This window comes from Catharus ustulatus, chromosome 2, assembly GCF_009819885.2.
Source record: "Catharus ustulatus isolate bCatUst1 chromosome 2, bCatUst1.pri.v2, whole genome shotgun sequence".
NCBI lineage: Eukaryota > Metazoa > Chordata > Aves > Passeriformes > Turdidae > Catharus > Catharus ustulatus.
The window spans coordinates 108,718,187-108,735,136 of record NC_046222.1 but is presented as its reverse complement, the minus strand read 5'-3'; the positions used below and the strand labels follow the sequence as shown (position 1 = coordinate 108,735,136).

Below are 16,950 nucleotides of genomic sequence, written 5' to 3'. Positions count from 1 at the left end.
AAAGCAAGTTAGCCTGGTGTTTCTGCATTACAGTATTTTAAAATGTGTTTATAGATGTACTACAGCAACACACTTCCCCCTCCTCCCCCAGTCTCACAAGCAATGCTTCAATGCTTCCCCTCTTGGTACTTGCATATCCTATCATCTCATTCGTCAATTATTGCTTTGCTTTTTATTTTCTTTATTTTACGTAAGTACAACTGAACTGCAAAGCTAGAAATGTAAAGTTTATGTAATTATGACTTAATTACTACCAAGCCTTTAGTCCTCAAGAGAAAAATATTATTGACATCATAGTGGGGTTTTGTGTCCCAATGAGAAGAGCAAATGCATTATGCAGTTGAATAGCTTTAATTTCTTTAATACAAATGGACAAAATAGTGAAGGACATTACTGGAACTTTAGGGAGAAATTACAATTATCACTGAATAAAAGAGTTCAGCATACCTCAGTATTCTATCTTAAAAGCAGTCTACAACCTAGGGAGATCTTTCAGGTTTGGTTTCTATTCAGGATTCTTAAATGCTGAACCAAGAAGTCCACTATCAAAAAGGAGAAAACTGAGGAGCTACAAACCACTTCCTGTGTACAGAGATAGGAGCAGGGACACTAAGGATTGCTCAGAACATCCCATCTCATGTCACTGAGAAAGCTGCAAAATCTATCTGAAATGTCTTCTCAGTATAATTTTGCTGTGCTTCTCAGCACCAGCAAAACTCATTTCCACTTAACCACTACCTTCTGGTACAAGTAGAATAGATGAAAACTATTGCTGTTCACAGCCTTCGGCTCTAATTCCATTAAGTTGTGCCTCTGCTGCAAGAAATACTTACAATAGAGGGATAGTTAAAAGCATTACCAAATAATTGGGGAAAATTATGTTGATTATTTTGCAACAGGACTACTTGATTATTATACTGTTTAACTAAAAGAATCATTACAAATAAGTGTCAAAGAAAATACTGACCACTTTTTTATCTTAAAATTGCATAAACAACAGCATATGAAGAGTGGGGAATAAAAGAATAAAGGTGCCACCCTGATCAGAGTCAAGCAACAAAGGTGGAAACTACACAGCAACTTCAGATAAAGCCCAGAACATTCACAGTTTATACCAAGAAGCATGAACACACTGCAGGTTTGTTTCCTGAAGGTTTACTCCAGTTTGTATTTCTACACCTTGCTTCACAAATCTCTTAAAGGAAAACATGCAAAACAAGGCAATTACATAAGTTCATTCATGGAAAGTATATTTTCAGGTCATGCTCAGCACAACTCCTTGTAAGGCACAGATTTTTTTTTTCCACTCTTTCCAAATCTAATATATTTTGTTTACTCCACTTAGTAACTTTGAACCATCGGTCCGTCATTTATACCATGGTACACAATGCTTTATTAGCTAGACTCCTTGAAGGCACAGGGGCAGTGTATGATATCCCACAATTCTAGCAGGCTTTTAAACAAAAAGCTGACTACTAGTTTGGAAACACAGACTCTCAAAAATGCTGATAGGAAAAAATACAGCTTTCATCACAGAACAAATGCAGGTAACTCACTCTTAATTGCCCAACACTAACTAAATCAGTTTCTCACTACCAAAGGACAAATTCCAGTTTTCATTTTCAAATTTCCAGTAATTCTTCTGTTGTGAAAAGGAAGGGTCATAAGGATGTATATTTAACAGTGTTTATAGAGTTTAATTCAGGTATGCTGGGTTCTCAGTATTTTAGGAGCATAGTAATGAACCAAAGTAAGCCTTAGTCAATGGATGTACCCTAGAATTTACTCACCTGGAATTTAGTCAAGTTGCTACCTTGACTTACATTCCACCATTTTTTAGCACTCCAGGCACAGCTGTACCATAAATAGCTACCACTGGCACATGCACAGCTTTCTCCCCTCACCCCCATTACTGACATCTTAACTTGAAATCAATTCGGAAACTTATTTTATATGTTTCTCCTTCACAAGCATTACATTTCTCTTAGGTACTGCAGTGCAATTGATCAACCCCTGCTTTCATCTTTCTTTTTTTTTTATTAGTTTGAGCTGTTTCTCCTCTTCCTTAGGTTTTGCTTCTAATTAAATGGCAGTATTGTTTTCCTCAGATGGAATTATTAGAAAGCATCTTGAGTTATAATAAAAGTGATAAACACAACATCCATTACTTTATTCTCTACTGCTAGGGAACAATATTTAAAAGAGAATATCTACTTGTCTTCATTTAATCAGAGAAAATGGAAAAAGATGTATCAAATTGAAGTATTTCAGTACATACATATTCTAGATGACTTTCTTGAACACTATTCAAAAACACTTCTTCGTGTTCCAGTGATCCATATACCTTTTGGACAACTTCAGTTCATGTATTTTGGAGGGATATTTAAAAAACAGCAACAACAAAAACCAAGCAAACAAGCAAAAACAATCAGGAGAAAATAAGCTCTTAGCATGGTATTATTTGTTACTTAAATATTCAATTGAGGCATTCTGTAATTTAAAATAACCTGGTTTTTGTAACAAACAATTTAATAGCTTGATTTATAATGAAACTATAGAGTTTAATGGTGGTTTTTCTACATTTTTGTACTCAAAGTCAGTATTAAAACACACATCACAGGACATTATCTAGCTTACAGATACTTAGGTGCTCCGCACCATTTAGTATTCTACCAGTAGCCCTACAGAATCTAAATGTGAGCACACACTACACTGCAGTAACATCCTTGTGCTTCTGCTTGCAACAAAAGCAGGGTTATCAAATGTTGAAAACTATCTCGGCTTTCACTAGTTTCCTTCCAGATTCAAACTTCAGGTTAAAGCACACTGTGATGCCACTTCTGCTGTGGTACCATGCCAAAAATCTGTTCCATGTAACCACCAGGCACTTGCAGACATTAAGCAATTCACATCACGTTCAGAATTATTTCTGATTTACAGCAGAGAACTTCGCCACCAGAGCCAGCCATATGTAATTTAATCTGTCCTGCAGTTCCTCAATGAAATGGCAAAGTCTATTAGAGAAGGAAAAGGAAGCCAGGAAAAAATTTACCATGCATTACACAAATATAATTGATCCTAAAGGTCCATTTTAATCTTTATCATTGCACCTCAAATAAGATCCAATTATTTCAGCCTCACAGGTGGACTGGCTTTTCATCCCAAGAAATGCATGAGCCATGAAATGATTTTAAAAATGTATATTTGTGTAATGTTAATTTACATGTTACATACTGAGCTGTCAAATCCCACACTTTAAACATCAAACTGAATCTGCAGGTCCCCAATCTAAACCTTTAGCACAACGTATCCTCTCAAATATTAGCAAGAGCACAAGGAGCACAAGGACTGCTATCCACAGTATAATGTCAAACTTGGGCAGTATGGCATTGTACTGTGGTGTAATGTTGACCTGTTGTTCCACCTCGAGCAGGAACACTCCAGGCCAGCGGGAGCCTCATCCACAGGGGCAACTTCTCACCACAGCCTTGGACCAGACCCTTCCGAATCACATGGCCCAGAACAATGCACACAGTCTTCCAGATTACCCAACACACAGCTCTCTCTGTGTCAGGGCTCCACAGCAGATGAAAAATCTGTAAATATGCTCTACAGAATGGTCTCGCTTTCACCCCTGCTTCCATTTCACTGCTGCAACCCAGATTCCACTACTGCGTTCTCAGCACTGTATGCAAAACCAGCTTCAAGGATAGGAAACGCACCATATTTTCATTTCTATTAGTTACATTCACAACAGGTGAAGTGGAAGTGGTCAGGTCATTCATCTGTACAGTAGCTTCCAGAAGCACAAATGAGGCTGGGGGGTCCCATCGTACAGCCCTTACCTTTGACCTTCAACAGTGTACAAAAACATTCTTATTTTCATGCATCATATTCATGGATTCATTACATTACTTTCATGTCCTACACCACAACCTTGTATAGTCAACACTAAAAGTCACACTGCAAATTTGGGGATATGAATGGTTTTGGATCGTTAAAAGTGCCATGGGACTAGGAAATTTGAGCAATTTGGTGGGAACCAATATGTTGTAACTATTTCTGCGCCTCACAAGTTACAAAGAGATAAAAGAACCATCAAAATATCAGAAAGCGAGCAAGAAAAATTCCAAAATACTTTGATAGTCACAAAGTAAAATTTACAACTGTTATTAATAAACTCTTTTACAATCTGAGCTATTAAAAAGGTGTAAGAACTAGGTTTTTTAAAAATTAGCCACTGATTTTAAAGTGTGAAAGTACATTTGCTAGTGTAAACTGTTCATTTATTTTTTCAATAACCGAACAATCTCTTCTCACTAGCACTGAAGCTTCATGTAGACTAATTCTTTAAGGACAGCATACCTTCTCTTGGTTAATTTCTTGGAAGAGCAGCAAGATAACAAGCTTGATCTGCCTTCCATTTTCATTGAAATAGCCAACAATAGCTCAAATGTTATTTTAAGTGACTATAACTGGAACAGTCAAACAAAAGGTCACCCATTTTACTGGTATGGAAAAATACAGGATAGGCTTCCAAGCCTCCCAGGGCCGTTCAGTAGTTTGAATGATCAAAGGCGAGCAGACTTTGACCTTAATACAAGTATCTTCCTATCTCCCCTCACCCATACATATTATTTGGAATCTAATTTTAGTCACTGTATTTTACAGTGATTTATATAAACAAATGTGATTTATCTCAGAAGGAAAAAAAAAACAAACATCTCCAAGCATCCAAATTTACAGTTAGAACAATCTTAAGTTTCAAATACCTTAATTACAAATATACATGGATTTTTTTTCTGTGAGTTACATCACATAATATTATTGAGTCAGCAAAGCAACTGAAAAATAACTAGGTTAATAGATGGAAGGCCAGGCCTTTTTTTTTTTTTTTTTTCAGATATGTTGTTCACTCACAGAGCTTTAGGCAACTAAAACGCCAATGTGTATGGAATTTACTGAAACAGATTTAATGATCTCCAAAAGACAGGAATAGCTGTTTGCTTGGAAAAAGCAGAGTCATGGTTCACCTTCTGAAAATACTGTTTTGTTACTAGTATCGTGGGCATCCCACACTGTCACCTTCGTACTGAAATCTGCTTTTATTTATACCAGTAGTAAAGTTTTTAAAGAGAGTCAAGTAACACATTTGTTGTGCTGAAGCTACAGATTTCTTTAAATCCTAAGCTGAATACAAATTTGAGCCCTCCAATTTTTTCAAGAAATGTTTCCATTATTTCAATCTAATTTGCTCTGCTACACCACCTCTATTCTCTCTAATCCCCCTTGTTTCTATATATGAGGTTGTGTTTGAAGCTCCTCCTGGCCAGCTGACAGTCTTCCTTCATTAAGTTCAGATTTCTGTCACTGACTTTATAGGATATGCACAACTTCCTACCCATGTACATCAGACAATGTTTTCTATGCCACCTATTCCCCCTTGCTCTGATGATGGGTCTAAGCCAAGCAGCTCTTTTCCAAACTCCCTTAAGGACAAGAAATTATTTTAAAACCTAAGTTAGACCATCAAACAGGTCTCCCACAGTAACTCTGGGTCCCATGATCATCCATGAGAATACCCTCGCTTCCCACCTACAACAACAACCCCAAATTATCACCCCTGTGACCTCCCTCCCATCTGCCTACTGCAGCAGCATCGTAACTCTCCCACTTTGCATCTGACCTTCCCTATGCACACTAGCCTAGCAAAAGGCAGCAAACGCCAGGGTGGTTATTACTACAGGCCAGCCACAGCCACACAGACTGGGGTTCCCTGTTTCTTGCCCAATCTCTTCTGTCACCATCTGCCTGTTTGTCAGACCTGAACATGCATGCAACAGGGTTGGAGAACACGGCCCCTCTGCCAAAGTCGACTAGGAATTGGGCGAGCAGTTCAGAAGTTACTGGCAGGGTGGGAGGAGGCTAATGGACAGATGGATGGACAGATGGAACAATTGCATAAGCAACCTTCCATCAAACTAAAAACTTTGAAGTCCCACCTGTTCCACAAAGTATTTCACCAGCACTAGCCACTCCCCACACTTCAAGGTTTTCTGTTTTAGACTAGGCTGTACTGCATAAAGTAGTAGCTTTAGTCTGCAGACTTACCGGATCAACACATTACTGACTGTACATCACGATGTGCAGCCACAGTGCTCCATAAATAACTGCCTTTAAACACAAGCTGTACCAAACAAGATTTCACAGTTAAAGAGGAAAAGAATGGTTGCATAAAAACATTATAATGGCATGTCATTTGAAACATCCTTTGAAATAATAATGCCAGCTAGGAAAGGATAAAGAAAGCACAAGCTTTTGGGGTGGGGTTTTTTCCCAGGTTGTCAATTTTTTCTTTTTTCTTTTTTTTTTTTCTTTTGGGGGGGATCTGTTTTGTTTTTCAAGAAATACGAAAAGAAGTAGAGAAGTAAAAATAAAGACTACTACCAATTAAAGGATCTGCAAAGGCGTCGTGCATCTCAACAGCCTAAAATTGTGTGAAGGGATTGAGAAGAAGCTGTGCTAGATGAACAGATGGATCAGGAAAGTGTGAAGAGGTCCATAAGGTAGACTCAAGTTTTTAAAGCATGAAACTTCTGAAGCCAGCACAGATTCATTGTAGGTGTTTTCATAAAAGGATAAGTTAAGGTGAGGGGAGTTGAGGGTTTCTTTGGCTTTTTGAAAAAGCTTATAGATGTACGTATATAACAGCATACTACGTGTACATGTCTGGAGTGGTGGATTTGGGAATACTCCATCCTTGACCGACATGCAGGGCAAGGAAGACTGGAAGCATTTTTGCAAAGGTTAAGCAAACAACCTGATGGCAACATTGTGAATGTGGTAGATCAAGAGTAGAATCAAAAATAGAGGCAGATCAGAGCCAAGAGAAAAGGGGGTTTGGAAAAAGCCTGCTTGCACCAAAGACATCTGCTTCATTTTAGTTAGAATTCTCTTTTTAAGTGCTCAAAAGAAAAAATGCAACAGTGTCATTAAAATGAGCTGAGCAGGCAAGTGTGTGTTCCCTGGAAAAAAAAGAATAATTTAATTTTACACAACTTCTTCCTACTGACATTTTAGGAATAAACAGACTTATAGGAAAATACTGCTTTTGAGCAGATCTACCTAGAAAACCTCCTGAGGGCCCTTTTCCATCACTGATGTTAATTATCACTTCAAAATACACTACACAATCCTAGTAAAAACAGCAGTAGAAAGTTGGACAGAGACTATTCTATATTTATTAATAGATTCAGCCTCATTTCAGTAAACATCCATCTTTCAATAAAAAAGGTTATGATTAAAAGTAGTGTATGCTCTGAGGTCCACAACTGAAAATTAGCAACAGCTACTGTCATTGCTGTGACAATCATCTAGTTTTTGACCAACAAACAGCTTTAACTTTTGGATGAATAATCCAATACATAAATAGCCCAGCCCATAAGCACAATAAACCATTTTTCATCTCAAATGGTATGTAACACTAAAAGTAAACTTATCATGTATTATAAACCCATGTCCATCTCCCATCCATCATCATTACATTTATATTTACATAACACAGAAAACACTGAAGAGCTTCCAGTAGGCCTACCAACTACTTTGAACATCAACTTGAAATATCAATTAAAATGTGTTTAAAACAGTTTCATACACTATACAAGCTGCTATATGTTTTGACAACTTTAAGATTTCTTCACCTGGGAAAGGGGTCACAAAGTCAGATGGGCCTTGATCCTGCATACACTTCTGTATAAGCAATGCAACTGAAGTAAAACACTGCTGAACTCGCCATGTGCACAAATATTTGTAGAGAGGGTTTAAGCGACTCTGGGGAGTAAACAAAATGCTGCCAAGTGTTCAAAATAAAAAACAGAAAAGGAAACTTTTCCTGCAATTTGTTTTTAGCTACTGGAAAGTTTTATTGAACACAGCAGGTTAACAGAAACGTAGAGCAACTGTAAAAAGTCTGACAAGAAGAGCTTTAGGAACAGCTGGCTACGATGCGTCCCCACCTTCCGTGCGCCTCAGTTTTGCCATTAGTATTTCAGGCAATAGCCAAAAATGCACCCTACAAAAACAAACAAACAAAAACAAACACAAAACCAACCAACCCAAAAAAACAAAACAAACAAAAAAACCCACTCTCACCATCTTGAAAGAAGCAGAATGACCAAACTACACTACAGTTACTCATTGAAAACACCTGTGACAAACCTCCCAATTAACATGATATACTGCCATGTGCAAGATACAACAAATCTCAGTGTGCCTGGTAAGACACAGCAGAGGGTAATACCCAAATCCTTCCACCAGAACACCATCCTCTTCACCATCACCTAGAAACGCATCCAGATGAAAAGGGAGAGGAGAGAAGAGCAGCACACACCACCAAGCATACTGAGCCCCCAACACTCAGGACACTGGACCTTCTGCTCCACACCAGCACAGTGCTGATGTATGCTGAGGCAAACACAGGGAGCTTTGGAAAAGTGAATTACATGAAAAATACACAAAAAAAATTATGACCTTCTTAAGATCAGAAAATATAGCAGCAAATAGAAATCTTATAAACACAAATTTACTATTCTATTGAGTTCAATTCAAAAGATTCTGTGCTTTAAAGATAAATATATAGAAGTACAATGTCCCACTTGCTAATACAAAGCTTAAAAAGCTGGCAGTTATTTTGCAGCCATGAAATCAGATTGATTTAACGAAGTTAAAATATCACCCAGAATATGACATGCAGGCCAAATAGAAGGATCTACCCTCTCAAAGTCAAGAAGCGATGAGACTGAAAAGCCCACAATGATGTACATTCACTTACTTTGCATAAAAGGTAGAACTTTACAGCTGAAGAGTTGCTCGCCTCATACGCACTAACTCAAAGTAAACTAAACACACTGGAAAACTCCGGGTGTTTCTACACCAGATAGCGATCCCAGAGAACCATGAACTTAGTAAGCACTTTAAAGAAATCCATTTTAGGACCCCAACTTCTATGAATTTGATGATTAAGTCAGCCAAAACATACTTCTACACTGAAATTATATTAAGTGTAAACTGTTTTTCCAAACTTACTAAGAAATGTACAGTTCCTACAATACAGAATTACTTTTAAACACTGACACCTAATTATAAAGAGGAGAAAAGAGTGAAAAAAGTTTTGGTTTCAAATTTGAGCTCCAAGAAATATTTTTTTTATACTTAATAGTTGAATAAATATTATATCCTACATAACCTTGCAGCCACATCCTCCCCTTCCTTCTGAATACAACAGTGTGTTACCATCAACATCTGTACTGCTATAGTCATCTGCAATAACACATTAACAGAGTCAGTGATACAATTTACCAAAATAATGGAGCTCTATGTGGCTGGCATACTGAAGATTCAGTTAAAAACGGATTCACACTGTGGGGTTTTCTCTCTCCTCACCCCTCTTTTTTAAAAAAATGATATTGCCAGGCAAGTATTTCTTGTAAACATCGACTACATCACCATATTAAGATTATATTCTTTTCGCCAAGCAAGTGTCAGTGTTAAATTAAGTTATCCTATTATTATAAATTAATAACTAAAGGATTAAATTTCAAGACACTAGTAGGCAATTCCACCAATAAAAGGCTGCATTAGGAATTCAAATTTGAAGCCAAGCTAGAACACACAAACATCTCTGCTGAAGTAACGTTAGAAAAATTAATTTAATTACACTAAAGCTAGAATTAAAAGCTTCTGGGGATCTAACAGTGCAGTTTTACAGAAAGTCATCATATAATAACTAATCCATATGCATTTTCCTCATTTTAAAACACAGCAATAGATTATTCTTACTCCACATCAGCTAAACCTAACTTACATCTCAAATATCACAAGACTGAGAAAAGAAACACAACTAACTTGAGACCCCATACATTCATTTCTGAAAGTTACTTCGCCTAAAGGAAACATGTATAGAAATTCTCTGAATGCTAACCTATTTCCAATGAAACTCTCACAGTTGCTTCAGAGAAGGGAGGAAAAAAAATATATGCAATATTTCTATAGCAACACAGTTTAAGACATGCAGAACCTTTTACATCTATTTTGTTCTTTCATTGTGACTTAGTCAAGATATTTAACACAACTATTGCTGCCATGCTAAAATATCTTCATTAACAGTGACAAAGAAATATATTATCATGCTTTAATTTTAAAAAATATTGTTAAAACCTGAATACATTAGTCTTGTGAACATTCAGAACTGTAACATTTTTCCTTCATCCACATTTAATATTATGAAACCACACAGACACAGCAACAGGGCTGATGTTGTTACACAGGGCTGTTGATGTGATTTCCTCCATTTATGTATTGCTTTAATGTTTAATTCATATTATAAAATTAATAGGATGCAGAAAGCTGGTATAACCATTCACAAACAAATCTTAATCAAGACACTAAAGTATCCAAGTTAAAATAGAGAATTTGGAACCAGGAAATTAATTCTATTGTTCATTATATTGCAAACACTCATCATTCTCATGTTAGAAATAACATCAGAATGATGATGCTCTGAAGCAAAAATCAAGATAATGATGTAGACTTTATAGGTCTAGCTCATGGGTAATACTAAAATTCTTTCAAATTCTCAAATAGAAAATATGACAAATATAAGGCACGCTTGTTCCTTTCACATGATGAGCACATAGTTCACAATGACTTCATTTATCCTCCATCTCAACACATTTCCAGGGTACTTATCTCTCATTACTGTTTTGTGAGCCATGTTCATACTTTGCACACAATAAGCATATAACCAAAACAAGATTTCTTAAATAAGAACTGATATCCTGGTCAGAACTTAAGTAGTACCTAGGAAAAACTCTTGGTTAGATTTTTTCTGTCCAGATTTCTACTGCTGTTATACTTTTGAGAGAGAGAGTGAAAACGAGTGCTTACATGTGAACAGTTTTCAAGAGTTTCCATATATAGTCAGTATTATAAATAGTTATTTTTACTGCAGCACTGAACTGACTTTTCAATATATATAAAGAGGGTGTTTTCTGCTTGCAGAAATTTTCTGCTATTCTACCTTGTACTTCCAGTCTCAGCTCTCCTCCCACTCACATGGTCTTGCTCCATACAGAAACAGAAATAGCCACTGCTAGTGTCAGGCCACCCTGGGACTACAGTTCACAGAACACCAGGTTGGAAGGGACCTCAAGGATCATTTGGCCCAGCCTTTCCTGGAAAAAGCACAATCTAGACAAGATGGCCCAGAATCTTCTCCAGCTATGTCTTACAAGTAGCCAGTGTGGGGGAATCCAACAGTTTCCCGGGAAGATTATTACTTCAGCTGATTGCTCCTATTGTGAAAAATTTTCCTCTCATGTCCCATTGGAATAGCCCCAGGAATAACCGGCACCCACCGCCTCTCATCTTTCCCATGGGACTCCTTGCAAAAGGGAATCTCCATCTTCTTTGTAGTCACCCTTTAAATACTGGAACTAGATCAGTGCTCCAGTAACAGTTTCCACCAAACTAACCCAAACCTCTGTGTTATAAAGAGGCTCTCTTTATACTGATCATACAGTTTTTTACACTTCCCTGGAGTTGCTTCACTGGTAAAGGCTTATGAAACGCATTGTCTCAAGGGTTTTGTTAGGAACACACAGTTAGAGTATGCATTTCAGTAGCAAAACTCCAAGTCTATCTTTTCCTTCAATGTTATTCAACTAAGCTGATAGGATCTATGAGAACATTAAAAAAGGATCTGCAATTTCTTTGTTTCAACACCAAGTTTTGAATACTAAGCCAGGGCACATCATCTACAACATTAACAGGTTTATTGTAACTTTCATTTAAAGTCAGACAAAAGGTATCCAAACAATAACCAGTTTCAGCTTCCATGAAATTCCAATCTAAAATGTTAAAAAAACCCTTTAACATAAACTAACTATGGATTATATATCAGATTGACTAAAACTGTCCACATTAAGTTAAAAAAACAAGTATAATATAAATATTTTTTACATCAAAGATAACTGCATTCAATGGCAGGTCCAACACCAACTGAAATTAATTCTAAAAGATCTAAAACATAGTATAGCATTTGCTCCTTGCAACATTTGATTTCTACAGCTTTAGATTTTTCCATGCTCCTATAAAATATGGTCTTTCACCAGCTGTAATGTGCCATCCAGCTCTTCTGCATGCTAGAAAAATCTAAGGAGCTAAATCCAGGGCAACAAAGATTTTGACACAATTCTGATGTAATTACCTAAATACTACAGTTTTAGGTAAATACTGACAAACAAGGCCATACTACTGAGAGTTATTCAATGCTGAGGCTTCTTGAGGCAAGAGATCTCTCCTTGAAGAACATCTTGCCAGAAGTACAAAGGGGGAGATTTTCCTTCCTCTTGCCAAACGAGTAAAATGAGAGAAATTTTGAACACCCACACAACAAGAGGTAGTATTTGAGCCTGTACAATAGAAAAGGCCAATACTTTTCTTATTCAATTCACATATTAAAAATGGCACTTCGTGCTTCTACTACACACAAATGTATTTTTTTAAAAGCTTGCTTTTTTTTTCGCCAACTGCAGATCTTTTTGCTGTTAAAAACACACACACTATGACAAGAAGAATCTTAATGATCATGCTGTTTCAGGCAAATACAAAAGACTATCTGAAATACTAAATTTTGACACACACTGTATCTGGGAAATAAATATTTAAGTGTACACACAGGTAGTAAATTAAAATGGGACTTTGAGATTGTGCTAGCCAAGGAGCCAGTATCATCCAGCCACATACAACTTGACCGCTCATTACACTGGAAGCTGGTGGTGCTCAACAACTCTGAAAAGCAGCAGAGAGGGATGAGAAAAACAAAAGAAACTAAGAGGACAATTTTAAACTTCTCTCCTGCAGTACTGCAGAGCCACTTGTGATCTCCGTTTATCAGTGTGCCAATGGATTTTCCCTGCCCTCCTCCTTGCACGTTCTCTTACAGCCTATTTGAGACCTTGCAAAGCTTTACTAGATAAACATGTATTTGTAATACACCATTCTCCCTGATGTGACCGTGACTAATGTATTACCACCCTGCCAAAGCCTACTGAGTACAAGCCGGGTAACAGCTTCCCTCGCCCGAGGCACAGCACCCAGGAATATGCAGGATCATTACTAATTTCACTATGGCTGTGGCTGTCTCCGACAGCTACCTGCCGCAGCCATGGTCGGCACTGCACGATGCAGACAGGAGGATGCAGGAGGAGCATCTCTGCGAGCAAGGCTGGAGTAGTTCAGCGACAGCAACAGCGTGCAGAGCCCTCACTTTCTATAAAGAGAACGGAACAGAGCTCAGCTTCTTGCTCCTCCAGCCCTAGAAGAGGCATTGCTGCAGACACACAAAACCCAGCTTGAAATAAAACCTTCTGCCTTCCATATACTCCAAGGACAGCGACCGAGGTTTCCCCGCTCACCAACCAATGTAAAAGATGAAAGCAGAGAGCAGAAACAAGGAATAGCCCAGCAACGGGAATCCCGGCATCCCTCATCTCGCTAGCGGCTCGAGGTGAGGAACAGCCTTCTCTCCTGGGTGTTGTCCCCTCGCATGCTCTCCATCACCACCTGCCTACCTTAGAACAACTAGAACGTTTTCTCACAACTGGCACCGATAACGCACAAGCCCAGCAACAGGGCGACTAATTAAAAAAAAAAATCCAAAAAACCCCCCAAAAACAACCAGAAAAAACCCAAAACCACACACAAAAAAACACCCTAATCCACCCAACTGAGAAATACTGCCTCCCCCAAATCACAATACTCTAAGGAGCATCTTTTTTAGAAAAAGCACTAAGCCCTTCCAGTGCGACGGAAGAAGGTATAGGGAGGAAGCGGAGAGAGCTCGCGCAAGACACGGGCGGAATTCCACGGGCGGAACCCCACGGGCGGCCGCTGCCCCCACCCCGGGGCACCACCGGCGGCACTGAGGGCGGGCCGCGCCCGCCGGCTCTGCCCCCTCCCGAGGGGCGGCCGCGGACCCCGCGCCCCGCCAGAGCCCGCCGGGCACCGCAGCCTCACCCCGGGCCCTTCCCGGCCCCTCGGGCGCACCTGGGCTGGGAGCGGAGCCGGGCGTAGACACCGACCGTCCCTGGCGGGTGGAAGGAGGGCGGCAGGCGGCCGCCAGTGGCGGCGGGGGAATCGCGGCTGGCCGAGGAGGAGTGGGGACGGACAGGGAGCCGAGGAAGGGGGCGAGGCGCGGGGCTGCCTCGCCGCAGCAGCAGCAAGAGCCCGGCAGCGGGGCGGTGACAGGTAAGGGCGGCGGAGGGCACGGGGCGAGCTCCCGGCGCTGCTCCCCTACCTGCGCTCCGGCGCTGCCGCTGCTCTCTCTCGGTGCGCCCGCTGGCGCTTCCCCGCCCGCCGCCACCGCCCCCTCGCTGCGCTCCCCCGCCCGCCGCGCTCACCGACCCCGCTGGCCGCAGGGCCCGCCCCCAGGCCTCACTGACGTATCCGCTCACCAATAGCAGAGGCGCGAGGGGGCTCCGTGCCACGCCTATACCCGCTCCAGCCAATAGCAGCTCGCCCAGGGCCCGTATTCCCGCCCCTGGCCCCGCCCCCGGCACCGCCCCGGCCGAGGCCGGCTCGGTTGAGGCGCAGCTGCCGCTCAGCGGGCGCGGGAGGCGGCGCGGCCGCGGTGCTGGCGACAGCGCCGGGCGGTCCCGGGGGCAGGTCCGGTCATGGGGGACAGGGGGACACCTCCGTAGGTAGAGGGAGAGCGCGCTAGCCCCCGGCAGTCCGGCACGGCTCGGCTCGGCTCGGCTCCGCTGTGGGAGATGTGTCCCTCCCTGACAGGGAGGGGGCAGGGGGGTTTCATGCGGGGGATTCCGCGGAACGGATGGGCTTCCTCCTTTTATTTTTTAATTTATTTTTTCTTTTTTTGGCATGGAAACTGGTCCCCGCCTCCGGCACGCAGAGCCGTTTGTCACCCGAGCGCGGGGCGGGGAGGCGAGAGAAGCGCCGCAGGAGCTGCTGCTGCTTTTGCTGGATGGGTGGAGAGAAGGAGAGCGGCTGGAGAGAAGGGGAGCGGGGATGTTAAAAATCAGTATCTCCTTTTTTTTTTTTTTTTCCCACACCATTTCCTGACACGGTGCAAATGCCTCCAGCCCTTAAGCATTTCTCCATCCTTTTTTTACAAAACTCTAGGCTTTCAGAATCTGTTACTGGCGCCTGTAAGGTTTTCACCTTTTAGCTTTGCCCACACATAATAACAGTATTAAACCAAAAGCCACTTTCCAGCAGACATCGAATATCAGATGCATCACGGCAAAATGTAGCTCTGCAAGTTATGGATGCTTGAACTCGACTCCCATTTTCTTGGTATGCTTCAATGGTTATTTAAATTAGAAAAATGTTATGAAGCCCAATGGACGTAACATGCCGCAGAATTGAGCAATGGTTGAGTATTGCTACCAAAAGTATATTTCTTCTTTAAGGATATGTACCCTAGAAAAATCTGCACAGACAAATAGCAGAATTTAAGGCATTGCAGTGCATAAAAATCAGGCATCTCATTTTCATTTGTTGTTCTACACAGACTGCTTCATGAGCCTTGGGGCACTGAAGTGTTTTAGTTTGGATCAGGGATGCACTTTTGAAGTAAATGCTGTCATCATCTCTGCTAACAGTGCTGTAATTCAGAGTGTGGAGTGGTGTTGGAGTGCATGAAATAGATCCCTTTTGTATAAAGCTAAACTAATGCATTCCAGCCACAAATGAGCACTGGGTGGAACTCAGACTGAACTAGTCAAACACCAGGAATCCCTGGAGTGAGTACAGCTGGAAGATCAGGCCCTCAGCACCAGCGGTTGAACTCTACAGGTCTGTTAGACCTTGGTGCTTGCCAGTGGAGTTGAAGATTTGGAGCTTTGTAGTTCAGAAGGAAGGTCCCAGGGGGTTTCTAGTGTAACATCTGAAAGACCTGATTCCTGGTTCACAGCTGGCAGTCAACCGATACTTAAAAACTTTGATGCTTAAAAGTCTGCCAGAACTCCCAGTTCGTGTATGGATCATCCCATATCTGTGTGTCAGGAGTACATCACATCATCCACAGCTATAAGGATAACTTGAATTGAAGTAAAAAATGTGCTACCACTGCTGGCGTTTCAGATATTGTCAATGGCTTTTGTGGTCCTTATTAATCTCGCTACACCTGCAACAGATTCCAGGATAGAAGGCAGTGGTGCTGCAAGTTTAAAATTAAGATAAATGACTGTGTAGTGGTTTAATGATTAAAAATAACTGAATGAACTTCCAACAACATATGTTAGCAATGAAAACATTTTTTTTCTATGAGGGTATCTTGTCATTTTAATATGAGGTCATATTTTAAGGAATGTAGCACACACAGAATTTTTGTAAGAAAGCATATAGAGAACCACTATGGTATCAAAATGAGAGAGAGAGAGATATTTTTCTTACAATGTACACAAAATAAATTTCTTTTTCTTACAGGCAACCAGTTTCATGCACTAAGATGATGTAGTTACTCCTTTTGTCTACTTTTGGAAGGTGTGTGTGACAGAAATATGTTATTTGATAGATAAAACACTTTCTTATAAACTTTAATCTTGAGGAGCTTGACTACAGAAAGCAGTCCATAATTTTACATGTCTGGAATCAAACATCATAGCTCACTTGTCTTCTAGGTTGCTTCCATATTCATCATCGTATTTTTTGCCCTCATTTTGTGGTTGTAACAGAAATGTTAGGATACAACAGATCTTTGTTTACCGTCTCCAAAAATTTAAGACTAATTTAACTCAATTATAAAGATGGAGTTTTCTAATGTGAACCCTTCAAATTAGGCATGATGTGGGAGGCCAAACCCTCTTTTACTGACGCATATATTATAGAGATTTTGTTTCAGCAAGATAGACTACATTCCACAAAGTCACT

At 40.4% G+C, this 16,950-nt stretch overlaps 1 protein-coding gene across 3 annotated transcripts in view; it reads right to left on the bottom strand.

The window, feature by feature from the left end:
* Positions 1 to 14,431, bottom strand: part of CDKL5 (cyclin dependent kinase like 5) — a 137,032-nt gene extending 122,601 nt beyond the window's left edge. For 2 of the 3 annotated variants that reach the window (XM_033052806.2, XM_033052808.2), the window contains exon 1: positions 14,357 to 14,431. The gene's annotated coding sequence lies outside the window, so the exon portion shown is untranslated. Of the gene's footprint in view, positions 1 to 14,106; positions 14,201 to 14,356 lie in introns of those variants that run through there. The other variant, XM_033052807.2, reaches the window with a different exon arrangement.
* Between the last annotated feature and the right edge of the window lie 2,519 nt (positions 14,432 to 16,950).